The sequence below is a fragment of the Cibotium barometz genome, chromosome 48, assembly GCF_041138505.1.
Source record: "Cibotium barometz isolate CiBa-2024 chromosome 48, ASM4113850v1, whole genome shotgun sequence".
NCBI lineage: Eukaryota > Viridiplantae > Streptophyta > Polypodiopsida > Cyatheales > Cibotiaceae > Cibotium > Cibotium barometz.
Genome location: NC_141093.1, coordinates 29,114,565 through 29,140,617, shown reverse-complemented (window position 1 = coordinate 29,140,617; position 26,053 = coordinate 29,114,565). Strand labels below are relative to the sequence as shown.

General features: G+C 50.0%; 1 protein-coding gene and 1 pseudogene across 1 annotated transcript in view; one reads left to right on the top strand and one right to left on the bottom strand.

Annotated features, from left to right (window-relative positions):
- The window catches only part of LOC147611040 (vacuolar protein sorting-associated protein 2 homolog 3-like), a 55,998-nt gene that overhangs the window by 11,021 nt on the left and 18,924 nt on the right, over positions 1–26,053 (bottom strand). The window lies entirely within an intron of this gene.
- On the top strand, positions 19,169–21,034 carry LOC147611041 (uncharacterized; annotated as a pseudogene).

Here is a 26,053-nt window from a genome sequence, read left to right as displayed (position 1 = left end):
AGATAGAAGCTGCTCGCTGACTGAGATGCATACTCCACCCTGGTTCCCCTGGGAGCCATATGCCGGTGACCAAAAAGTGTGACTCCTGCCTGGCAAGATCTTCCCGCAGGTGCGGGTACGCCCGGCAGAAAGGTGGTGCTCCTGGATGAAAAGGATATCGATGGGTCCTCCAACGAGAGCCCTCTGGATCTCCTGGCGAAGTCTGCCCCGGCCAATGTAGCAGCGATGTCCACCGAGGCCCTGGATGTTCCATGAGAGGATCCTCATGGATGAGCTATGGCAAGTGAAGCAGCCTCCACTGGCTCACCCCTCTCAGCCGGCCCGGATGATCTGCCCTCCACTCTGTGAGTCTTGGGCGCCGGCTTGGAGGGAGAATAATCACTGTCTGTCCGGGTGCGGAGTCTCTCCAAAAAGAGGGTGACCTGTCTCTGTGTCCAGCCCCACTCCGCCTTCGCCCTGTCCAGGGCATAGGCGTGAGACCAATCCTCTGCATATATGTATCTAAAGGTAGGCTGCACCCTCGGGGCGGCATGGAGGAGAATCAGAAGCACCGCCTCAACTGAGGTGTGGACCGGATCCGCCCGCCAGTCTCCTATACCAAACAGGCTCATGCGGGCTGAGTGTAATCGGGTCTGCAATAGGTCCGTGAGCCCCAAGTCACTGAAGTGGTGAGAAAACTCCAGTATCTGATCACGCAAAACTTCCTCTACAGAGTTGCAATCCCATGCTGTGTCTGGGGCAACACTGAGAGGAAAGGAGAAAGCCACCATGCTGCTCACCACAGAGGGAGAATGAGAGGGATGGCACACCACGCAAACTCGCAAGGGCGCGACCAGTGTCTCGAACGGGCCAGCATCCAGCTGGAGGCACCTGAAAAAACCGTAATCCACTGGTAGCCCCATCACTCGCGGGGGCCCCCCAGGGGAGGCTGGAGAGAACTCTGTGGCGGGCGAGGCGAGGATCGCCATCTCCACCGGCCCAGAGTGGCGGTGGAACAGCCGCTGGACTGAGCTCTGGCCTACCCAGCTGCGCTGCCCCGGGGCAGTGGGTGGTCTGGCGAAGTATCCTGGAGAGGCCGAGGGAGGGATGGGGGCTCGTGGCGAGGAGGGGGGAGAGCGAGGAGAGGATGGACAGGCATCTGCCAGAGGATAGGTGTCAGGGGGGGCCGCCGGGGGAGGTGGGAGAGGGGGGGCTGGGGGGGGAGAAGGAAGGGTGGAAGGAGTGCTCTCCGGGTGAGGGGAAGGGGAGCCGGGGGTCGAAGAGTGCGGCCCAGGATCCTCAGGAATCTGCTCCAAGGAGGGTGGGGGCCCCCCGCGGGGGGAGGCGGGAGCGGGGTCTCCACGTGGGAGGCTCCACCAGCGGCCTCAACGGGCACTGAGTCTGAATCCTCGTCCATCGGGGTGGGACCTGCTGGCCGCCTATCCCTGACAGGAGCATAAGTGCGGATAGGTGCCTGTACGCCAGCCGGAGTCGCCTGTCTGCCAGCCTGTGCTGCGTGCTCTGGCGTCTGCGACGACGGTCCCTGCGGGCCGGGCGTTTCCGCCGGCGAACCTCCTGCCATCCGCCAGCCTCCTGGGACTGCGCGGCATCCTCCGCCGGGGCCTGCTCGTCAGATGATGGCGCCTGCTGTGACGAGCCAGGGATGTCCGGTCTCTGAAGTGGATGGCCACCCCTCGGGTCTCCTGCAGGGGGTCCGGAGGCGGCATAACGTGAAGGATGAGCCCCCTTGCGGGGACAGGCGCGTGCGAGATGGCCCATCTCCCGACATATGTAACACTGGCCGGGGAGGCCCGAATACTCCACGCGCTGTATCATATGTCCTCCAGAAAGACAAGGGAGAAGGATCGTCTTCGGGAGGGACTCCGGTGACGGAACCACAACCCGAATGGCCGGGAGTCCTGCTGCCCGAGCAATCACTGAAGCCGCTGTCTGAGGCGTCTCCACCACCTGCCCGAACGCCTTGCCAATGGATGACAAGAGGGGCAAGTACTCCCTACGGAGTCCAAGAAAACAGATAGTGACGGGGAAACCTGTCGCGCCTGCTAGCGGGTCAGAAGCGGGGTCGAAACCATGAGTCCATCGCGCCAGGAACGCCCGGGAAGAGCGGAGGGCAATGGGGCTCCGAGCCAGCACCATCTGAGCTGCCTGTGGGGACTCGAAATCCACCTGATAGTAGCCACGTCCCAAAAAATCCACGCTGACGATCTTGGCGGGCACGCCAACAAGGCTGCCTTGCAGAAGGTCGCGAAGCTCTCTCCGCATCGGACGGCTACCCACTATCTTGCAGACCAAGGAGGAGGCCTCAAGAGCGGAAACTGTGGAAACAAACAACTGAAGATCTTCAGCTGTGAACTCCAGACGGAGACCGGAATCGGCAGGGTTAGTCGGAGCGGCTTCCATGGAGTCCTCCAGAGGGAAAAAGCCAGAAACCAGGGTCACCAACGGGAGGGACACAGCCCTGCGAGGAAAAAAGAGAAGCGGAGGGCTACAGGATAGCGGGGGCGGGGCGCCGGGGGGGGGGGGGGGGGGGAGCTGAGGCGGGGAGGAGTTAACGGTGGGCGGAGGGGCGGGACGGAAGGGAGGAGAAAGAGGGCGGAGGGGGGAGAGGTGGCGGGGGAGAGAAGAGAGGGGGAGGCGAAGGATGTTAGAGAGGCGGAGGAAAAAAGATGGGGGAAGGAAGTAAACGGCGGGGGGAGAGGCGGGGAATGCAGCGAGGAGGGAGGCGAAGGAAGAGAAGGCGGGGGGGGAAGAAAGCGGAGAAGAGGAGGGAGGCGGGGGGGTGAAGGCGGGGGAGAAACGCGAGGCAGAAGGCGGTGGGGAGGTGGCGTAGAGGGGCGCGCTGAAGAAGGCGGGGGAGAGGGCGGAGGAGACCGTGGAGGGCTGGCGGGGGGGGGGGGAAAGTGAGGCGCGATGGCGAGAAGCAGCGGGGGGGGGAGAGCGGAGCTCGCAGGCGAGTCAAATCAGTTGTTTGTATTCATTTGTTGTATTGGTCCTCGCTCCCATGATCCAATCATCTATCATTCCATGCCACAAAAAAGAAACCATACATGACACTACATAAAAAACTTTATCAAAAGAGTTGCATAGATTTCGACGTTAGATTTGGGACAAAAAAATGTCAAAAAATTTGCTTGAAAAAAACACGTTTCCTACAAGGAAACGTTTCCAAGTTTCCTTTCCTATACGAAACGCGTTTCCTAACCACTATGCTAAAGCCATAGCACTTTGACTGTTAGTGAGAATGGGAGTGGGTGTCTATTGACTCCCACGATGATCTGTCAATCTTCTCAACCATACACACTCAACTGTAGTAGTGAAAGCTGCCCAGTACTCAACTTCATATGAAGATGTAGCCATAGTAGGTTGCTTTTTTCTCAACCATGATATGCATGAGCTCCAAAGGAAAAAGCAATTCCCACTTGTGGACTGCCTGGTGTCATAATCACTAGCCCAATCTGAATCATTGTAAACATGGAACTACAAATCATGCCCATGCCCCCCCCCCAACACGGCATAGAACAAACCGAGAGACTAAGCGTGTGTTCAGGTACTTACACGGCACCCAACAGCTTGGCAATGCTTTGTTCCTGGGCTCTGCATCAATTGGGATACTCCAAACTATCTGCCCAGCTATGTTACACAAGTATATGAGGCGCCCAACAGCCTGGCTGTAAAGAGTGGCATCGCAAGGCTCTCTTGCATCATACATACTTGACCTAAGCCCGGATTCTATTGGAGTAGAAATAGGCTTACAATCTTGAAATTTGAACCGTTGTAGTAAAGCCCTTTTTGTACTTGGACAACAGCAAAACAATGTCCGCTTGTAACTGTACAATCTATATGTTGCATGCGTGGAAGCCTTGCTGTACTTGATGCAGCCCTAAGCCTAGTGATTAGGAACATTAATGCAATAACAATGAATAGACAGCAAAGAGGAGAAAGGGATGAAGTTTATTTTGAATATATTGATATGGTACAAAAAGATGTATATGTCTATACAATTTCTATGGCCCTTGGCCTTCGAAAAGAGGACTGAATTGGGACTTAATGGACTATCTATGGACTGACTGTGACCTGCCCCAAGTGCGGACAGATGCCTATGACTGATTTTGGCCTAGCTATTTATAGGACTCAATATGCACCAGTCTGCCAGAATACAGTTGTCGACCGCTTGCCCTTTTTTTTTTTTTTTCCGAGAAAAGATCCTTTCATTAGTTATGTAAAAAAAACGCCCGTAGGGCTACAAAAGAGATCTCTCCTGCTCCTAACAGAGAGAAGAGCAGTGAATACATCATGGCAGCCCGGGAGACTCTCCCTAGGTGCTGCAAAATACAAACATCAGTCTAAAGGACTGAACGGCTAAATCATACAATGGGGGGGGGGAAGAGCCAAACAGGTGGCCTGTAGTGCCAACGGGGGGATCCCGTGTGTAGGGTGTAGAACGGGCCGTAGCGCCAAGTGGTATGAAAGGCCTGGCGCCGTAAGATCGCCTCATCCGAGTCTCCCCGGATGCGGTCGTACTGTCCTCGCAGGGTGTGGATCAACTCCTGCCAAATCCCTCGAACAGTCTCTGCTGGTGGCTCCAATCTCCCCTCAAAGGCCGTGAAGCACCGGGCCCTCCAGGTGAACCAGATGGTGAGGCTGCTGAGGAGCTCCCATCGTAAATCCCTCTCCTGTGTCCAGCTGGCGGACGAGTAATCCGGTGCCGGAACCAGGCGAGGCTGGCCCCTAATAAAGCTGATGGCCTGACTGCCCTGCTCCATCTCATAGCCCATAGCAGGCCCTGACGAAGTCGACCAAGCAGCGGCACCCCACGTAAACATACCCTCTGGAGAGAGGGGGGCCAGAATACGCAGCATCCGCAGCCAAATCTGCTGAGCCTGAGGGCAGTCCCAAAGGCAATGTCTCTGTGTCTCCATAGGGTGGCCGCATCGGACGCAGGCCGCCGGAAGACCGCTGTAAACAAGCCAAGTGCCAACTGCTGAGCCCCTGTGGGCGACCAGCCACTGAAAAGCCGAGATCCTGCGGGCCTGTCGACTAGCCCAGAGCCGAGCCCAGAAATCCTCCAGGAACTCCTGTGATAGTCCCTGCAATCGCCAATGCCCCGATGCCGCTGGAGAAACCGTCCTCCTCGCCGTCAAGATATGCCGTCCCAGCCGAACAGTATACTGGAAAAATGTGATCTCTGTGGCCTCAAGGGATGCATAAGGATCATGCCACTCGTACTCTCCGGGGTCCCACTGCAGCCGGGCCAAGGGGCGCGCTGCATATGCCCATATGCGCCAATCCGGGAGCACGTCAGCAGGGTCGGGGTCAATACGCCACTTCCGAGAAGCGGCAGCCACTACCCGAATCCTCTGAAAGGTGCACTCTGCAACCAAAGGCGACTCCACCTCCACTCTCTGGAGTCGGCCCTCATCCTGAATCTCATAATAGAGGCATCTGCCATCCTCAGTGCTAGCTCTGACAGCAATCAGGATCTCCAACTGTGTGAAGGCACCCATCCACCGTGGGGCCACTGGCTCGAGAGGTGTGAACCACTCCTCTGTAAGTGCCTCCCGAATATCATCCCTCATAATCAACCCCCCTCTGAAGTGACTCAGCCTCTCCACCTGGGTCTCCTCTGGTAGACTGCAGAAAGCCTGCCAGTCTCCAAAACTACGAGCTGGGCCTGCCGCTAAAGGTCCCCAGGCTAGACGAGGCCGAGAACCCAGCATATGACCCTGCTCTGTACGAACCGCTGGGCTCCAGATGAGCGGCTGCCTGGCCCGCTCCTCAACACAAGACGGAGGCCGCTGAGAGAGCCCCGGTCTCAGTAGCTCCCAAGCTCGCAGGATACTCAAAGCAAATCTGTCCTCCCATCCTCTACTGAGGCCTGTCCTCCTCATCTCTATGAATATCCAGCGAATCTCTGGTGCCCAAGTACCCCCTGCAGGAGGCGCCCGGGCCTGCAGTCGCTGCAAGAGGAGCTCTTTCCAAGGCTCAGCGCCTGGAAGCAACCCCCGAACAATAAGCTTCCCCAATAAGGCTCTACTCTGATCGACTGGATCTATAATGCCCAAACCGCCCTGAGCCAGCGGAAGTGTAATAACTGCCCATGCAACCTTTGCCCGGGCTGGCTGACCGTCCCGCCCAGACCACAGAAAGTTCCTGATCAGCCTCTGTACCTGGCTGATGCAAGAGCTCGAGAAAATCCAGCAAGACGTAATGTACCACATAGTCGCTAACAGCACCTGATTTGCCACCACCACCCTCCCAGCCAAGGATAGTCGAGCTGTACTCCAATACAATAGCTTCTTCCGAATGCTCAGAAGAAGCGGGGCAATCTGCTGCTCAGGTGACAAATCGAGGCCAATCTGGCATCCCAAGTACCGCACTGCTGTGCCGGAGGGAATCCATCTAAAACCGGGTCCGGACTCCATGCCGGAGTGGGAGCACTACTGATCCAAAAGGCCACTGTCTTGCGCCAATTGATCAATGCTCCCGAAGCTGCACTAAAAACCTGGAGCGACTGCTCTGCCCGAATAAGATTGGCCTCTTGGCCATGCAAAAATAAGCCCGTGTCGTCTGCAAACTCTGCATCAAGCAAATCCTCCCCCCGGACTGGGAGCTGAAGTCCTCTCAAACCAACCTCCTCTGCCGTCAAATACATACTCATAGCCTCCGCAAAGAAGAGAAAAAGGAAAGGGGCGAGAGGACACCCCTGACGGACTGATCTGGTCAGCTCAAAACTCGGCCCCCGACCTCCTGCAATCAGCACCTGGCTGCGAGCTGTGGAATACAAAGCTGCCACCCCTCTGATCCATCCTGGCTCAAAGCCCAGGCGCAGCATAGTGCCCTCTAAGAATCCCCAATCAACTCTATCGTATGCCTTCTCAAAATCGAGAAGCATCACGACCAAGTCCTCGCCAAGAAACCTAGCTCGGGCCGTCGCCTCCCAAAAAGTAAAGATGTTGTCAAGGATACTGCGCTCCTTGACAAATCCTGTCTGAGTAGCATGAATCAACTCCCCCAGGAAGGGCTGGATCCTCAAACTCAAGGCCTTTGCCAAGACCTTGTATACAGTATTGAGGATCGTAATAGGCCTCCAATGCCGAATGTCATCCGATACTCCCTCCCCCTTGGGGATAAGATAGATCAAGCCCTCTGAAAAGCTCTGCGGCATCACCCCAGTGTCCAAAACATGCTGAAAGCCCCTGCGGAGGCCTGGCCCCAAAAGGTCCCAATAGCGCATAAAAAAGGCCGGCGTCAGTCCGTCCTCCCCTGGGCAACTATGTCGCGGCAGGACCCTCAAGGCCTCGGCAAGCTCAATCTCTGACAGAGGCGCACCTAGAACTGTGCGCATATGGTCTGTGACCCTCCTCTGCACATGGGCCCACACTGTCTGTCTGCATACATCTCGATCCTCAGTGGCTGGCTTTGCTGAAAGCAAGTCACGATAAAAAGCAGTGGCAATGGCTCTGATCTCCCCGAGCTCAGTAGCTATCGATCCATCCGGTCTACCAAGCTGGCGAACCCCTGCTCGCGCATGACGGGGTCCAGTGATCTCAAAAAACTCCCCAGTCACTCTATCACCAAGCTGTGTCCACTGAGAGGCCTGTCGACGATAGTAAAACTCATGTCTCTGCTCCTCTGCCTCTCTAACCTCCTGGCGTGCCTGGCTCAGCTGGGACGCCACCCACTCACATGCAGGCTGCTGCTCCTGAAGGCGCTGTAGCGAAGCAAGGCTGCGTCTCAGCCGTTGCTCCCGCTCGCGAATCTCTCCCAGTCGTGTCAAAGCTGCAGCGTGTAGAAAAGAGCTAAGATCAATGAGTCCCTGGGCACACTGGCCCGCTGCATCCTGGTCAGAACACTGACTATCATGCCAGATCCTCTCAATGTCCTCAGCGAGACTGGGGTCTGCAAGTACCCTCTCTGGGATCCTCAACTGCAAGCTGGGCTCCCGTGTCCCCTCCTCCAAAGTCAGTATAACTGGCGCATGATCTGAAAATGAGGTGCCAGCAAGAATGCCGACGGAGCCCCCTCGCTCCCCCAACCAATCGCCCACATAAAAGTGATCAATCCGAGATAGATTAGTCCCTCCCTGCCGGCGATCCGACCGAGAGAAACTAAGACTGTCCTGAGACCGGGAGAAAGCCCCATGCTGCCATGCATCCGTGATCCTCAATGTCATACAAAACCGGTCCCAAGCTGCAAGCTCCGTGCCGTGCACTGTTACATGACTGCCTCCCACCCTATCTGCCGGGTCCTCAAGCATGTTGAAGTCTCCCCCAACACACCAATGTGCGGCCTCTGGCAATGCATCTGTAACCTGAGTCCAGAACTCTGCTCTGGCACTAGCATGATTGGGCGCATAGATGTTGAGCACACCCAATAGCTCATCATGCATCCTCAGAATGACATACTGTGCTCTACCAGGCACAATGATCCCTCGATCCACAATGGCCTGCCGCCATGCATCTGCAATAACCATGCATACTCCTCCCTGTCCTCCCAAAGGACCAAACCCTGCAGACCAGAAAGTATCCCATCTACCAGGCATCACCGAACCATATCTCCGGATCCTGCTCTCACCCAAGTGATGCTCCTGCATCATCAGAATGTCAATGCTGCCACCAACCAGGCATCTCTGTAGCTCCTGCCTCAAGCAGCCTCGATAGCGTATAAAGTGTGCTCCGCCAAGGCCCTGTACATTCCATGAGATGATCCTCATGGATGTCCTACTGAGGTGGAGGCTGTCTCAGCCGTGCGGCGGGCCTTCGCAAGCGGCTTGGATGGAGAGTAGTCCCCATCCGAACGGCTGCGAGTCTGCCCACCCGGTGTACTGCAAGTATCCCGGATCAGGCGCCAGTGGCTGTGACCCATGACGACTGCCTCCTGCTCGGACATAGTAACCTCGTGAATACTCACATATCCTGGGTCGCGTGCCAAATCTGCAACAATGCGCACGACCAAATGCCGAACCCCGGATGTATCCACTCCCTCGGGATCCAAGACAAAATGAGCCAACTCCCAAAGTCGGCCTAGCACATCTGTAACCTCCAAGTCGCTCATGTGATGAGAAAACTCAACTGCCTGAGTCTTCAACGTGCTGAGAGCGAGCTCTAGAGTCCACTCCCGATCACAAGGTCCACATAGAGGGAACGAGAAGGCCACCGCTGAGTCTAGTGCCTCCTCCCCGCGGGCCGGGGGTATCACTACATGCACTCGGATGGGTGCTGGCTCATGGGGGCCCTCTGCTCCAAAAAGCCGTGTGAAGGTATAATCAAACGCCGCCGAGCGCTGTCGAATGCCGAGACGACTCAGCCGACTGCGGATAGATGAAATCCGTGAAGCCCTAATCGGCATAGGTCTCCTCTGTGATGCTCGAGCGAGGTCAGTGCTCAGCGCCCTCCGGACTGCAGGTGAGCGCCAGGGAGCTGCCAGAACCTCCCGGGAAGGCGAGGCGGGCGGAGGGGGAGGAGGGGGAGGCGAGGGAGGAGGAGAGGGAGCCGCTGCCGAGGCCGGAGCGGGGACGGGAGGAGGCGAAGGTGGAAGCGAGGCGGAGGGAGGGGATGGGTGTGGGGGAGGTGAAGGAGGGGGAGCTGGCATCTCCTGGTCCTCGGTCGCTGCAGGGGTCTCCTCCTGAAGGGGAGCAAATCTGTTCCTCACGGGAACCCAGTGAGGCTGAGACTGTTGCTGCTGCTGCAGCGGTACCTGGGCGTGCTGCTGTGGCTGTCTCCCTCGACGGCGCCCCTGTCCAGGCTGCCACTCCGAGGTCTCTGTGGCCTGAGCAGGTGTCCCTGAGGCAGCCTGCCGAGCCGAATCTGTGGGCGGGCCATCCGTGGCCTGCTGCTGTGGTGAGGGCCGAGGTCTCCTGCGGGGGCAGGCCTTGGCCAAATGACCGACCTGCCTGCAAATGAAGCACTGGTTCGGGAGCCCCGAGAACTCCACTCTCTGATCTATCCACCCCCCCCCTATCCTAGGTAGCTGAATGACCTTAGGAAGGGAGGAGATGTCAGATACCAACACTCTGACCGAAGGTAGCCCAGCTGCTCTGGCCACCACTGAAGCTGCTGAGGGGCCCGTCTCAAGAACCGAGCCCACCAATGCTCCGAGCCTGGAGAGGAGCGGAAGATACTCCCGGCGGAGACCAGGGAAACAAACTGTAATATGGAAGAGGCGCTCTCCCTGCTCCGCCGCAGCTGGGTCAAATCCATGCTGCCAAGGCCTGAAGAAAGCCCGAGCACCCCTGATATCCAGAGGACTCATGGCAAGGACCTTGGCAACGCTCTGGGCGGCCTCGAACTCGATCTGATAATGTCCCCGGCCCAAGAGCTGTACATCAAGGATCTTGCCCACATCTGCAAGAAGGCGAGCCTGAAGTAGATCCCTGATCTCCCCTCTGCTGGGGCGAGTGCCGACTATACGGCAGATGGTGGAGTGAGCCTGAAGGCGTTCCACCTCTGCGGTGAGGCTCGCTTCCTCTTCCGGCGAAAGAGAAAGCCTGATGGGGATGACCTCGGGGGCGGGCGAGGGGGCTGCGGAAGAGTCCCTCTGAGGCGAGGCGGGAGGAGTCTCCATCAGAGTCTGAAGCTCAAGCGAAGGCGAGGCGAAAGCGAAAAACCCCAGCAAGAAGCGGGCTGCACACCAAGAGGCGGAAGACGGAAAACCCCCAAGGGGGGGAAGGCAGCGCGACAGAGGAGGGAAGGGGGGGGGGCGGCGAACGCGAGAAGGAGAGGGGGGGGGGCGCTGCTGAATGGAGGCGGCGAGATGAGAGCGAGGCGGCGGGGGGGCCAGCAGGCGGAAGCGGGGGGGGGGGATGGCGAGCAGGTGGAAGCGGGGGTGAAGGCGAAAAGGCGGCGGCGGGGGGGGGGACAGGCGGAAGCGGGGGGGGATGGCGAGCAGGCAGCAGCGGGGGGGGCAGGCGCAATGGCGCAGAGGGGAGGGGGCGAAACAGGCGAAAAGGGGGGGGCGGCGCAGCAGCGAGGCAGGAGAGGGGGGGCGCAGCGGCAAAAAGGGGGGGGGAGCGAAGGTGCGCAGAGCTGGGGGGGGGGCGGGAGCTTCAGCGAGCGCAGGGCCTGGTGATTAGATGAAAATTTTTCCGACCGCTTGCCCTTTTTGTCCACGACTCACAACAAATGCTAATAAAATCTGAATGTGCTGGTCAGCCAGCCATGATGATCCCACTACTCAATATATGTTGTCGGCCAGCTTTAGAATAGCAAAGCAATGGCCAAACACTCCTAGTTGTGTGGGCTGGTTAGAGGCGCCGCCAAATTCGTCACTAACTGGAAAGCGGGAACGGCTCACTGTCTCGTCTTATTCTCGGCCTTTGACCACCCACCCCTCGTTCTCCCGGGGACTCTCTCACTTTAGAGAGTTTTCTCTGTCTATGCGGGCTCTAAGTGTTGCAGGCCAGCCTGAACTGTAAGTCAATCCCACTCTGTGCCACCGAGACATCCATGCGGGAGAGAGATCAGATTCGAAGACCTAAACGTTGCATTGGTTGGAGAGGAGGAAACTCAATATTCCCGGGACGGAGCCGTATGGCACGAGTGTCACGTACGGTTCTTTGAGAAGGGTGTGGATACACCTATTGGGCTAAGGGCCATAGAGCCGTGCCCTCACTCTCCTAGTCTATGTACACCGCCTTTCTTGGGAGGTTGGCCACCCATTTTAGATCTTCCTAGTTTCCAAGGAACCCCAGGCTCAATTTGGTTTGGTATAAGGGTATTTTCCTTCCATTCATATATATATGGGTTCGCACAGCATCTCTATGACATTGTCATGACCCTGTGTTTTTCCCTCTGGACAACAAGCAGGTGGGCACGGGATGGACAGTATGAATGGCATCAAGTTGGATATGAAAAGGAAACCCATATATGGTGGCCAGCCCAAGTGTGAAAGGGGACAAAAGGGATTTTATTGTTTATAAGGCTTAATAACCTTTGAAGGTTTAAAAATATTATTTTTATAAGCATGCGTTTTGTTATCTGAAAGCGAATCGCCTCTTTATAAGGCGAAGGGTGGCGGAGCTGGAGAGGCAGGTCGCCACGTGGATCATCATCGTGTGGCATGGCGGGCATCCCCTGGAGCTGGTTGCTGTGTGGGACGTATAGGCGGCTACCAGGCGGGTGACCAGGCTGCTGCGCAAGGGCTACAGGTGGCGTGTGCTGCTGCTGTGCATGGGCCACGGCAGGTGCTGCTACGCACGTAGGCCACAGGGCTGCTGCGCATGGTCTATAGGTGGTGAGCACTGCTGCACGTGAGCTTCAGCCAGGTGCTGCTGCGCATGGGCTGCAGCCAGCAAGGAGGCTACCAGGCGGCTGGGCTATAGCCAGCAACGGGCAGCCAGTCGGGCAGCCAGAAGGAGGCGCCAGAGGGGAGGCGAAACAGGGGGGAAGCGCTGCTGAACAGAGGCCGCCAACCATTGTATAACCTCTTTCTTTCATTACAAGGGCCCGGTGCGTTTTTCTCTTTTGTGTGCCAAGGATGTACGTATAGATGCATGGGATTGTTCATGGAAGAGATGGTGTGATTTCTCTTCGTGTCAAACTTATATGTGCTCAGGGATTTGCTTACAGGTTCTCTGTTTTTTTTCTCGCTTGGTGCTATGGAAAACAACTCTAGGTGTTTGGCACCGTGATTGGATGGTGCATATATGTGGGTTTATCTCTCATGGAAACAGGACATTGGTTTTCGAGAAGAAACAAGACTTTGGTTTCGAGGAAACAGGCCTATGGTTATGGGATTCAGGTCTATGGTTTATCGGATACAAGTCTTTGGTTTCATATGGAGAACATGTCTCTGGATTCATGTGAAAAGGTTCTAGTTTTCTCGAGGTTATATGCAAGCTATGACTACAGGGGATTACATGTGGTTTGGTACAGCCCTACTGCTGTTTGGGAAAGGGTTGTGTGATCCATGGTAGAGATGGAGAAGACCTTTGCAAGCAGGGAGGTGTCGTACAGGTGTGCCTTCTCTATGGAATGCTTTGTTGTAATAGCGATAGTTCTTATTCGGAAGTCTTGGGTGAAAAGCTTCGAGGGATCCTATTGGTAGAGGATTCGACAAGTTGTACTTTGTACTCAAATTTTGATCAAGTAAAGAAATACCGCAAGGGGCGCCACTGCGTTCTGGGCCAATTGGTGTCTGTATAATTTTTGCAGGAGCACTCTAGCTCCCACTGTTTGTTTTCCTTTTCCAGATCCTCAAGGGTGCTGAAGTGTTTTGTGTCGAGTGTTTGTTTCACCGCTCGTCAAGTTTCTGAAGGCCGGTTTCAGACATTGTTATGTTTGTGGACTTGCTTTTGAGCCTACTAGTGCCCTAGATATATTCTATGACCGCTACCTAAATCAAGAATTAAATTAGAGATTAGCCATGTCCACAGCTGTGCACGTGACATTCCCTCCTGCTAAACTTGATGATGGGTTGGAAACTTGTCATCCTTCCTCCCTGGACTACTGACTATGTCTGACTTTTGACACTTTGACTAAAAACCCTATCATTCCTCTGATGCCACTTCAAGTCTGGTTAGAGAACTCTGCATATGGTCCACTATGTCCCCATACCTACAATCGCTTTGGAATGATCATACATGATGCTCCACCTTTGGAACTGATCTGAGAATCAATGGTATGCTCCTTTGAGCACACAACTTCTAGGGGATGCTTTCTTCTGGCTTTGCTTGTTGCTGCCCACCTCAAAAATGCTAGCCTGGCTGCATTCTTCCATGGATCTTTGCATGTTGGTCGGCTTCCCTATAGCAAAGCGATGGCCAAACACTCCTGGTTGTGTGGGCTGCTTAGAGGCTGAGCTTGGGTGATGTTTTTGGACTTGCTTCTGAGCTTGCTAATGCCCTAAATATATTCTGTGATTGCTATCTAAATCAAGAATTAAATATGAGTTTAGCCATGTCGACAGCTGTGCACGTGACTTCGTATGCCCAAATAATAGTGTAACAGCCCAGGATCTGACATCTCAAATGAGGATTCAAGATCAGCCTTGAATGTTGCAATTTTATCTTCATTCGCCCTTGTTAGCAACATACCATCCACATACATTACGACAATAACCAACAAGCCCCCCTTGACATAGAGGGTACTCTCTGTTGGACTATTCTAGAAGCCCTGGCTGGTCAAATATTTATGTGTACCAAGCTCCAAGAGCTTGTTTGAGGCCATACAAAGCCTTGGTAATCTACATACTTTCCCTTCTTGATCATGCGCCACAAAATCCATGGGCTAACTCACATACACTTCCTTGTGCAAGGTCCCATTAAGGAAGGTTGTTTTGATATCCAATTGATGTACATTTCTACATTCCATCCATGATGGGCACCCAGTTGGGCTAGGGTTTGTAATAGCAACACACCCCACCACACACAGTTCAACAAGTACATAGTCGTGAGAGAGAGAGCAACACACACCATGATAGCCAATAATATGAAATAAGAGTGTTTTCACATGCTAGTGAAAAAACCTCCTAGTGAAGGAAAAAGTGCCCCAGCTACTAAGTGCATTCACAATCCACCACTACTCGTATGATATATGTCTACAAGCCCCCCTGGAGTAATGAAGTAAACATGTACAGGGATATGCCTGATCAATCGTCTGATCAAAAGGTTCTCCACAATCCTGAATGCTAAGCCTGGGACCTGTCTCAATTGGTGTAGCCACACGCTTATAATCCTCCAGACTAAACCTTTTCAAGCAGTCTCTTGATTGCATCATGACCATCCCATCATCATGTTGTAACTCAAATAGTAATGCAACGGGCCCAAGTCTGACGTCTCAAAGGAGCCTGTAATTCAACCTCTTCTCAACATCGGGGCTTGTAAGTAGCATGTCATCAACGTATAGAACGATGACCAACAAATCCTATCTAGTCTTCCTCACACAAAGGATACTCTTTGTTGGACTATTACACAACCCATGTGCAACCAAGTATACATATATCTTCTCGTATCATGCTCTGGGAGCCCGCTTAAGGCCATACAAAACTTTCTCTAATCTATACACTTTGGCTTCTTCACCCTTGTGAACTAAACCACAACGCTCAAATACATAAACCTCCTTATGCAAATTAGGCAGTTTTAATGTCCAACTAATGCACATTCCATCCATGATGTGACGCCATAGCAATAATACACCTAATGGTGATCATACAAGAAGTGGGAGTAAGGAATTCATCATAGTCTATACCCTTCTGTTGAGCATAATCCTTTGCAACAAGCCTAGCTTTGTAGCAATCAACACTACCATCTGCTTTATGCCAATGGCTTTCTTGCCATGAGACAAATCAGCCAAACACCAAGTGTCAGTTTTCAAGATTGAGTCATACTCATCCTACATGGCACGCAACCACTGATCATCTTCTTGTGCTTCCTCAAAATATATCCATTGGTTTTTGTACATAGCCTTTACTTTAATAACCTTATAACAATGATAGTTGGATCCACCATAATTCCTCCTAATTTTGTAAGATGCAATTAGATTGAAGTAAACACTAAACACGTTCCTCATCCTTACATGTGCCGGCAATGAGAGCATGATCCACATTATAACCGGATGCATAATGAGAACATGCACATGTGCAGCTAGGCAAAGGAGCTGCCAATCAGCTGTCACGTAATGTATCCAACAGCCATCTAGGCACTTGTTTGGACTCTTGAATGGCTGTCCATTCCTCATCCACTGCATCTTCCACAATAACCTCATCTATGGGTCGATCTTTGGGTTGTAAATCGGGCTGAATCTCGGCCAAAGAGGGCTGATTTGCAGCTGTTAGAGGCTGAATTTCAGCACCCCATTAAGCGCCAAAAAGCTCCACATGTGGCTGTCCCAAATTGTACAAGGGAAGTAGTGTATCAATGAGATCTTGTGAGTATACACTTTGCTGTTTTTTTGCATGAAAGCATGGGTTGAACTGAGTCCTCCACGAAAACCACATCTCTACTCACCAAAATCCCCTTGTAGTTGGATGGTAGAGTCTATACCCCTTGCTTTTTGAACTCTATCCCACAAAAATGCATTTTACTCCCTCATCATCATGGTGTTGCTCAGGCACAAGATCATAAGCGTGACACCCAACAACATGCATGTGAGCCACTAAGGGCTTTCTGTGACTTCCAAACTTCATAAGATGTCAATATCTAGAGGGCTTTGGTAGGGCATCTATTGAGCACATAGGTGACGCACATAATGACCTCCATCCAAAAACTGTGAGGCAAATCTTGCCCCTTGAACATGCAACGTGCCATTTCCATAAGAGACCTATTCTTCCACTCTGCCACACCATTCTGTTGAGATGCGTAAGGCACCATGCATTGATTTTTGTGTCTTTCTCAGATATGTATGCATTAAACTCTTTCAACATGTACCCCCTCCCTCCATCTGTATGAAGGGTGCTAACTTTAAATACAGACACATTTTCAGCCATGGAAAGAAAGTGTCTAAAGCATGTAAAAACCTCTGACTTTTGCTTCAAAGAATACACCCAAGCATGCCTAGAGTAGTAATCAATGAAGGTCACAAAAAAGAGGTTAACCCCAATAGATGGTGTCCTCATAAGACCATATACATCACTATGTATAAGTTGTAATTTCCGAATAGTTGTTACTGATTCATCTTTGAGGAATGATGCCTATTGCATTTTCCCTAAAATGCACTCTTCACATATCTGACACCATATCTTGCCTTTGCAAGTGTAGCAAACAGCCAAAATTCAAGTAGCCAAAGCACGCATACCAAGCTTTGCGTCATTCATAGCACGTGTGGTTGTACCAGAACATGCATCATGTGCCAATCATAGTTGTCTCCGTATGGCGCATGATAGCATATCGTATGGTCTCGTATGGATTTTTCTCAGGAAAAAAAATTATAATTTTTTTTTCAAAAATGTTTTTTTTTTAAATTATTTATTTTTGGAAGTAATGGTCTTGTTTTTGCTTGTCTATGGTTATTTGAGCTTTTCACTGTACTATGATGCTTCCCTCCTTTTTAAAATACTCCATATCTCGAAATTGGAAATACCTAAGTTTATAAATAATTTTTTAAAACATACGATGAGGTTCCGGTAGTTCTTCCTCTGCCCTTGCAAATGAGAACGCTCCGATTGCCTTGTCAAAGGAGCTTAGAGAGCTCGAGTTTGATGACGAGGACAACATCCTTAGTGAGGGTGACTTCTACAAGTGCTCCAATAGGCACTCTTATGATGGAGATGATCCTAGCGAGAGCTCTGATTTTGATAGTGATCACTTCTCCATCTAGATTCTAGCCCTATCCCTCTAGCCTCTCTTTTTTGTGCACCACTTTTTGTACTTACTACTACGGCTACATGCGCCTAGAGCGCCTCGCATTGTATGACTTAGGCTTTAGCCTAACATCTATGTATGTTTTCAACTTGGTTTTAATGGAATTTTGGTTTGAATCATGTGACAACTTGTCTTCTCTTTGAAATTAAAAATACTAAAGTTTGTAAGTATTTTTTTAAAAGACCGTATGATACCATAGAATAAGATTTTTTTTAAAATATCATACCGTATTTTCCCGTATGGTATCATCATAGTTGCCTCCGGTTCGCGAACCGCCGAGAAAGTTCGATTCGAACGATTTGGTTCGATCCGGTTCAGAGATGACCGTTTTCGCCCGTTTTTTCTGCCGTTTTCTACTTGTTTGGAGAGCCGTTTGATGGGCATTTTTTGGGGCTCTTGCTTGCTTGCCTTGCCAACTTGCTAAGGCCCAAACCCTTTGGTTGCCTTTGCTTGAGGCTTGAGCCTTGAGTCTCTTAGCTCTAGGCTCTTCTCCCTATTATCTAGATTCTATATAAGAGGCCCTCCCCAATCCCATCCTCACAAGTTCTCATTGCTCAACGCTCTCCTCATAAGTGCTCAAGTCTATGATCTATCCTCTCCCTTGAGTCCCCTCTAGGCTCTCTCCCTCGTCCTCAAGGGCCAAGGCTCAAGCCTCTCCTCTTCCTCAACTTTCAAGCCTCTAGGCTCTCCCTCTTGAGTCTTGAGTCTTCCTCAAGCCTCTCCCTCCCTCTCCCTCTCTCCCCCTCTTCCTCAAGCCTCTCCCTACCTCTCCCTTTCCTTCTCTCGGGACCCTTCTCCCGGGACCCTTCTCTCCTCTTTCACCATGAGAGAAAAGCATGAAGCCTTTACTTTGCATGCCATTACCCATGAGAAGAACGAGGGGAAGTCGGGGGCATGGAAGTGGACTTGCAAGTATTGTGGCAAGGCCTACACTAGTAGTGCCACTAGGCTTCTTCCACATCTCTCCAAGATGGGGGGGGCAAATTGCACCTTGCAAGATGATCCCTCAAGACATTTCCGATAGCATTGTGAAGAAGTACTCCTTGCTTAGCAAAGCACATGATAGTGGAAGAGCCCCCCCCCCGCCGTTGCCACCGCTCAAGACGAAGTCATCCCGCTGGCAAGGGATACATCCTCTTCATCATTCTCCGCATCCGTCACCAACTCCACTCCCTCATCAAAGAGGCCAAGTGAGTTTGAGGTTCCACACAAGAGGCAAGCCACTCTTGGAGGCTCCATTGGAACAAATGTGGCCTCTCTCTCTTGGGTCCGAGCAAAGCAACAAGACGCAAATGTGGAGATTGCACGCATGATCATTGAGTGCAATCTCGCATTTCGTGTCCTCAAAACTCCTCAATGGCAAAGGATGGTAAGGACCATTGCCGAAGTAGGACCATGCCATGGCCCTTGGCATGGTATAACCTACAACGACATGCGCACGAAGGCACTTGATGAAGAAAAGGAGAGAATCAACAAGACCCTCGAGCCTGTCCGAGCGGGATGGGTGAAATGGCTGTTCCATCCTCTCCGACAGATGGACCGATAGAAAGAAGAGGGGCATCCTTAACATTCTAGTATCTTGCTCTCTTGGCACGTACTTCTTGCGAGCCGTGGATGCCGGAAAGGCGGGGAAGAAAACCTCGGGCGAGATCATCTATCGCCACATTCAACAAGCCATAATCGAGGTAAGATACAATTCTAATTTTTGAGTTTGAAGCTTCAAAGTTTAGCCTTTACCTTTTACTCAACTTTCAACTTTTGAAGTCTTATTTCTTTTCCTTTTTCATGCATCATGCATGATTGCATCCATGATCCATGGTCCATCATTCTTGTAGGTTGGCCCCGAAAATGTAGTTCGAGTGGTTACGGACAATGCGTCCAATTGCCGCAAGATGGGCCGCTTGCTTGGAGGAGGAGTTTAAGTCCATAGTATGGACTCCTTGTACCTCTCATTGCCTTGACATGCTTATGGAGGACATAGGCAAGTTAGAGTGGGTGAAGAGTGTGGTGACACAAGCTACTCAAATTGTCACTTTTTTAAGTAAAAAAGTCAAGGCCCTTGCTATCTTCCGCCATCACAGCGACTTGGAGATGAAGAAGCCATCCTCGACGAGCTTTGCCTACATGAGGCTTCTTCTAGAGCGCCTTTATGATGTCATGCCTAAGCTCCAAGTAACAGTGGTTTCACCGGAGTGGCAGGAATGGATACAAGGTGAGATACCTTCGCGTGTCGATGAGGCAAGAGCCATTCAACGGCTATGCTTGAGAGAGGAGTTCTGGCGCCAGGTCCGTGCCCTAGTCATTGCGGTTACTCCCTTGTATAGGGTTTTACGCATGACAGACATGAAGGGGGCTACTATGGGGCTCCTCACTCACTTTATCAGAGAGGTTGCCGCGATTACCCACACCACAGTCCTTGATGAGCTTGATCCAAAGTATATGCTAACAAGGTAAATAAGATTCAACTTTTCAAGAATAAGTAATAAACTAAAATAGAATGTTGAATCTATATACTCATTCTTTCATTTTTCTCATATAAGATATTCTCCCCTTTATTTTAAAATTCCCAGTGATCCCATTGAGGCTACTCCTCGATGCGATGCTATCTTGGCACTCGTGGAGAAGATATGGAAGTGGATGAAGAGGCCTATCCATGGCCTTGTTGCTTTGTTGCATCCTGCCTACAAAACACTCTCACTTTTCATTAATCAAGAGTTGCTTTGAGCTAGGGATGCTTTCTTACTGAAAGCATTACCCGATGATGAGAATGAGCAATTTCAGTTCTTACAGGAGCTCATCAACTATAATGATCAAAGGGGCCCCGCATTCGCCAATGCGGTATGTTGGAGGAGGGATTCTATGGTGAAGCCTCTCTTTTGGTGGGAGTCATTTGCTTACCATCAACCTCACCTACAAAGAGTGGCTTTGAGAATTCTAGCGCAGGTAACCACTAACCACTTGGCACCAAGTTACTAAATTATGTGTAGATACTAGAATCCTGAACATTGTTTATTTTTATTGTGGATTAGGATTACTCTTCGGGTGCATGTGAGAGGAACTGGAGTTCCTACTCACTTATACACACGAAGTTACGCAATCGACTGAGCACGAGACAGTTAGAGTGGCTGGTCTATTGCCGCAATAACTTACGCATGGTGCATGCAATGCACGATATGAGTCAAGCTAGACACGTATATTGTTATGTAACATGTTAGACTTACATAACTTTCAATGTTTTATTATTTAGCCCCTAATCAATTATAAAACTTGTAGGTAAATGTCGACAAATTCAAGTTGACGGTGGATACTCTTAAAAGTGTCCACAAGGAGCGTAATGGAGAGGAGGAGGCCATATATGCAGAGCTCTACAAAGAGCTAGAGGAGATTGATAGACGAGTCTCTCGCACTCGTCGTGGCCGTCGAGCTAGAGGTGGAGTACAGATTCGGCCTATTCTTACCATTGGCTCTCGAGGCTCTGATCGCCTAGTTGCTACCTATGTAAGACTGGTCTCTCGGAGCTCTACCTCCGCAGCCATTAGAGTTGAGGATGCTTCCATTGCGGAGTCTTCTTCGGCAGTTCATGGTGATATTCGGGAGCCCGAATATGATGATAAGGGCAACGTTCTTAGCGATGGGGATTTTGGTGGGAGCTCTGAGAGGTGTCCTCCTCTAGTGAGGATAGTGAAGAGCCTAGCGATAGCTCTGACTCCTGACATAGATGGTGACATAGGCTTTTAGCCTCTATAGTCCTCTATGGGCTTTTTGCATTTTTGTACTTACCCATGCGACATGCCAACTTTTGCGGCTTTATATATATTCACGACTCTTTGACATGTCACGTGTACATTTGTCTACTTTCATTTTCTATGCAACTTGCAACATTCTAAATTTTTATGTTTTGGGTAAAAGTTTTGCATCTATATTTATATTTTTAAGTATTTTTTAATGGACCATACCTCCACTGTATTTTTATTTTTAAAATTTAGTGGTGTGTTCCGGGATCGTATTTGAACGTACCGTACCGAATCGAACTTTTCGTACTTGACAACTATGGGTATTGTATCGTACAAACTGTACGGTATCGTACTTGACAATTATGGTGCCAATCTCTCATAAACATCCAACCTATAAAGGCCATGACATAATGTACCGGAGGTAACGGTGGTCTCACCATCACTCTGATCATGAACTATGCATTTGTCCACTACAAATTTGACAACTAGGCCTGCCCTAGCAATGGCAAAGACTGACAACAAGCTCTTTTTAATGCTTGCTAACACAAACAAGACTTCTGAGAGAGTGATTCCAATTTTTGCAGTCCAGTGCCATTATGTTACCCAGCCAGCAGAATGTTTTTTCCGATTGTCCCGCCATTTGCAGCATTGAGCACAGCCTTTCACCGGATAGGAGTTGTTTGTACATGTGACAGGACCTCCGTAAGGGGAAAACACGAGGAAAACAAGCCACGCTCAGTGGTATGTGCTTGCTAGCACCAATGTCAATGTACCATACATGTGAGTCTGTCACTGACATGCATACATCATGTAAAGAAGGATCGTAACTACATTGCACATTGAAAGCCCAATCATCCTATGCATAGTTCGTGGATTCCTTTTCTCAGCACTAGGAGCTTATGCATCAGCCACAAACATGCCTTCTCCTTCTCTTTTGCAAGGCGCTTCCTGCATTCATTGATGTAATGACCTGATTTTCAACAGTAATTGCAATGTCCCTTCTTCTTGGACTTCTCACTGTCACCCTTATCAGCATCTTTACCAGAAGAGGGGGCTGAACCATCCTTAGGCTTATAACCACTAGTACTAGATGCTTTGCCTTTGCCCTTGCTTTGGGCAACAAAGGCTCGATCCCCATTCCTCCTGCCAAACCTGTTCTCCCTAGATTGCTCCTCTTGCAAGAGTAAGGACCCAACTCATCAAAAGAGAATGTGTTGGGATTCATCTTCATCACACATTTGATAAAGTGTTGCAAGTGCATCCCAAGCCAACTTAGCAGTATGACACGCACGAATGTGTGGTATAAAGCTCCTTTTCACCGAAAGAGCAATCAATGCATGAGCTTGGGCATCTTGGGCATCCCACCTTTTCTTGTCATGCATGGCTCTCATCCAATGTTCATTTTCTTGGGCTTCCTCAAAGTAGTCAAGCTCATCTATATCACAAAGACTACTCATCCAAGTGGCATCAGCATGATGTTCTCTTAAGCTTCTAGAACCAGCCTGTGTCCTTCCGCTGAGGGGAGCAGAGAGTTTGCTCTCTTGCAAAGTACGGACCAGCCACCCATGGATTAATCTAGCCTCCTGTAAGGCTGTCCTCTCTTCCCTCACAATGTCCTCCATTCTGTGCATCCACATGTTGTCCATTTGGCTGCAAATCATGCTCTATTGCTGGCTGATCTGTTCTACTGTTAAGAGCCAGTGGAAGTAGTCCATCAAACATGTCATGTGAGTGAACATATGGTGTACCAAAATCACCCAGTGGCAGCTGTGCTGATTGTTCCACAAAGACTACGCCTCTGCTCTCAAAATCCTTTGGCTGATTGGATTACAGAGACAGTAGCCTTTGCTACCACTGTTGTACCCCACAAAAAATACATTTTGTTGCCTTGTCCTCAAGCTTGCCTGTCGAGACGCATGAGCATATGCAGACAACCAAAAACCCTTAAGTAATCAACTTCAGGTTTTCTTTCATACCAGGCCTCATATGGTGTGATAGTTTCCAATGCTTTTGGCAGACATGATTGCCTCCATCCAAAATTTATGAGTCAAACCCTTGCCCTTGACCATACATCTAGCCATCTCCATGAAGGACCTGTTCTTTCTTTCTGCAACACCATTCTGTTGTGCTGTGTGGCATGGTACACTAGTGCTTAATGCCTTTTTCAGCCAAGTATGCTTTAAAAGCATCAGACCCCCCTCGAACTCTATGGAGGGTTTGCACTTTGCAACATAGTGCTGAAAGCACATAAAAACCTCCAATTGCTTTCAAAGGACAGACCTAAGTAAATCTGGGGTAATCATCTATGAATGTTACAAAGTACATATGTTTTCAAAGTGACGGTGTCCCCATAGGACCACATACATCATTGTGTATGAGCTGTAATTTACTATCAAGTATCATCGAACCATCCTTTGGGAAAGCATTACGATGCATTTTGCCAAGAATGCATCCTTTACATATATGTTTCGGAGGTAGCTCAAAATGTGGCACATCCTGTACCAATTTATGCCTTTGCAAAAGCATCAAACTACCATAATTTACATGCCCAAACCTGGCATGCCATAACTCTACCTCTTGCATGGCAGGAGTAGGAATAGTAACCACACTAGCATCGTGTGTTCTCTTTTCAAATATATCCTAACGAAAGAGGCCATGGTATAGTTTCCCAGAAATAACTATCACATAGTCCTTCTCATGATCTCTCTATGCATCTGTCATCCTCAAAATTGACAACAAACCCTCTTTTCGCCAAAAGAGGACACTAACAATAGATTCTTCTTAATCACTCGCACATAAGAGTACATCTAGCAAGCATAAATCTGTACCATTAGTTGTTGTGAGCATGATCTCACCAATGCCTTTCACAGGGTAAGAGAAGTTATTTGCACATGAGACTTTTTTGTCTTTTGGGGGGGACAGCCCCTACCTTAGTGAACAAATCCCTCCTGGCGGAGATTTGTCTAAAAGCTCTGCTATCAAAATACCATAAAACCTGTTTCTCATCAACAATAAGAGACTTGTGCTTTTGTGTAGCATCATGTTGCATACAAGAAAATCCCAATCATCCTATGGAAAGTTTGCTGATGCATTATCTTTGCCTGTAGGAACAATGGAATAGTTACCAACAGCCATACCAGATTCTTCTATATCACCTTCATTCATATCAAGATTCTCAAGCTGCTTCTTGAGATATGAGACTTTGGCCTCTTTCTTAACTTGATACATGGTTTCCAATACATCCCAAGCATGTTGAGATCTTTTACAAGACCTAATATAAGGTATAATTGATCTCTTTACTGACAATGAGATCAAAGCCATTGCCTGGGCATCTCTGGAATCCCATCTTTTTTGTTCCTAAAATAAATAACATTTCTGTTGCTGACATTCAATCTTTTGATGCTATGCATGACACTTATGCATATGACCTTGATTTTTCAAATGCTTGGAACACACTTATCCATAACAACTACTTGCCTTTCAATAGTTACGCTTGTGCTGATTGTTTTCTATTCTTTGAAAAAAAGGTTATGCATTATTGCACCCTATAGAGGACTTGTTTTAAAAGAAATGCATTTACCACTCTATTAAAAACTTGTTTTACAAGAATGCATGCACCACCTTATATAGAATATCGTGGCATACACTACTTTGACTACTTGTAAAGAAAACTTCTATTGGCCTAACATGAAAAAAGATGTAGCAAATTTTATTTTCGCTTGCATTATTTGTCAACGTGTTCAGTGTCATCGTGGGAGCAAATGCTAGAGAATGTTGATGAGCACCTCACCCACGAGTAGCACATGCAATATTTGCGGGACAAGCGTCATCACTGTTAACAAAACCCCACAGACCCTTGGTCACCAGTAAATTTTTGACCATAAAACTCCAAAGGAAGGAGTTGCTGCCATCAAGCTTGTCCTCTTGAGACAAGACCCCAAATACATCCCTACATTTTGTGCCATTACATGTTTAGCCAACAACACACACAATGTCTCTACTTCTTTTGCCACATTTCCCTTGGGAACCACACACAACTGCAAACCACATTTTCATAGCAATTGACCATACAAAAGTTCCGTAGGGAGAGAAATTAACAGCAGCTAAAAGAAATATTGACAAGTAATTTTGTTATCTCAAAGGTTGAATGTCTCAATTTGTGCTGAAATTACAAAAACGTTCAAATTTGCAAAGTTGGGCAGGTATGCTGTAGGTACAACTGGTACAAATTCTACACGTACAATCGCAACCAGATTCTATAGGTGTACTAACTTGGCAGTATGGGCGGTACGAATGGCAGGTGCAATCGCTGCAAGAGGGTGTACGGTTGGGTTCGGATGGTGCGCTCAGATGTACTGGCATGTATGGGCATTGCACGAGTGTACGATGTATGAAAAATTTGGGTTCAAACAAGAAACCTTGGGCTCTGATACCACTATTGTGTTAGGCTTAACCCTAATGTGCAGGAAATGGGGGGTAGAAAACAACACACAGAGAGAAAGAAAGAAAGTTGTATTAACATCTTCAAAAGGTCAAAATGACCTATGAGACCAAAATGTAGCATCATGTCCATGGAATACATCATCATGGTACTGAAAGTAAAACTAAAATAAAAAAACAAAGAGCCTCAAGCTCTCACATCAGCGAAGAATATCTCGCATAGGGCACTGCAACATGGTACCCAATGTAGTAAGCCTGAGCTGGCGAGAGAGTCCTGCAGTGGTGGGAAATGATGGCTCTAATCCTCCTGAGGTGACTTGAGCATGGCCGGCGGCCACTATGTCGGGGGCGTCAAGCTTTGCATAGCTCAGTGGCTCTATCTAATGTCACTCCTCTCGGCCGGGCTCCTGCATCAGCCTAGAGCTCAAGGGGAGTGGGTGGATTTTCTCTTGAGGTTCTAGTCTGGAAGAAATCAGTGAGAGCTCCTTGCGTTGGACCTCGGGGCTCTAGTCTGGAAGAAATCAGTGAGAGCTCTCTGCGTTGGACCTCGGGCATGTGTACCTGATCTCAGCCATATAGTAGG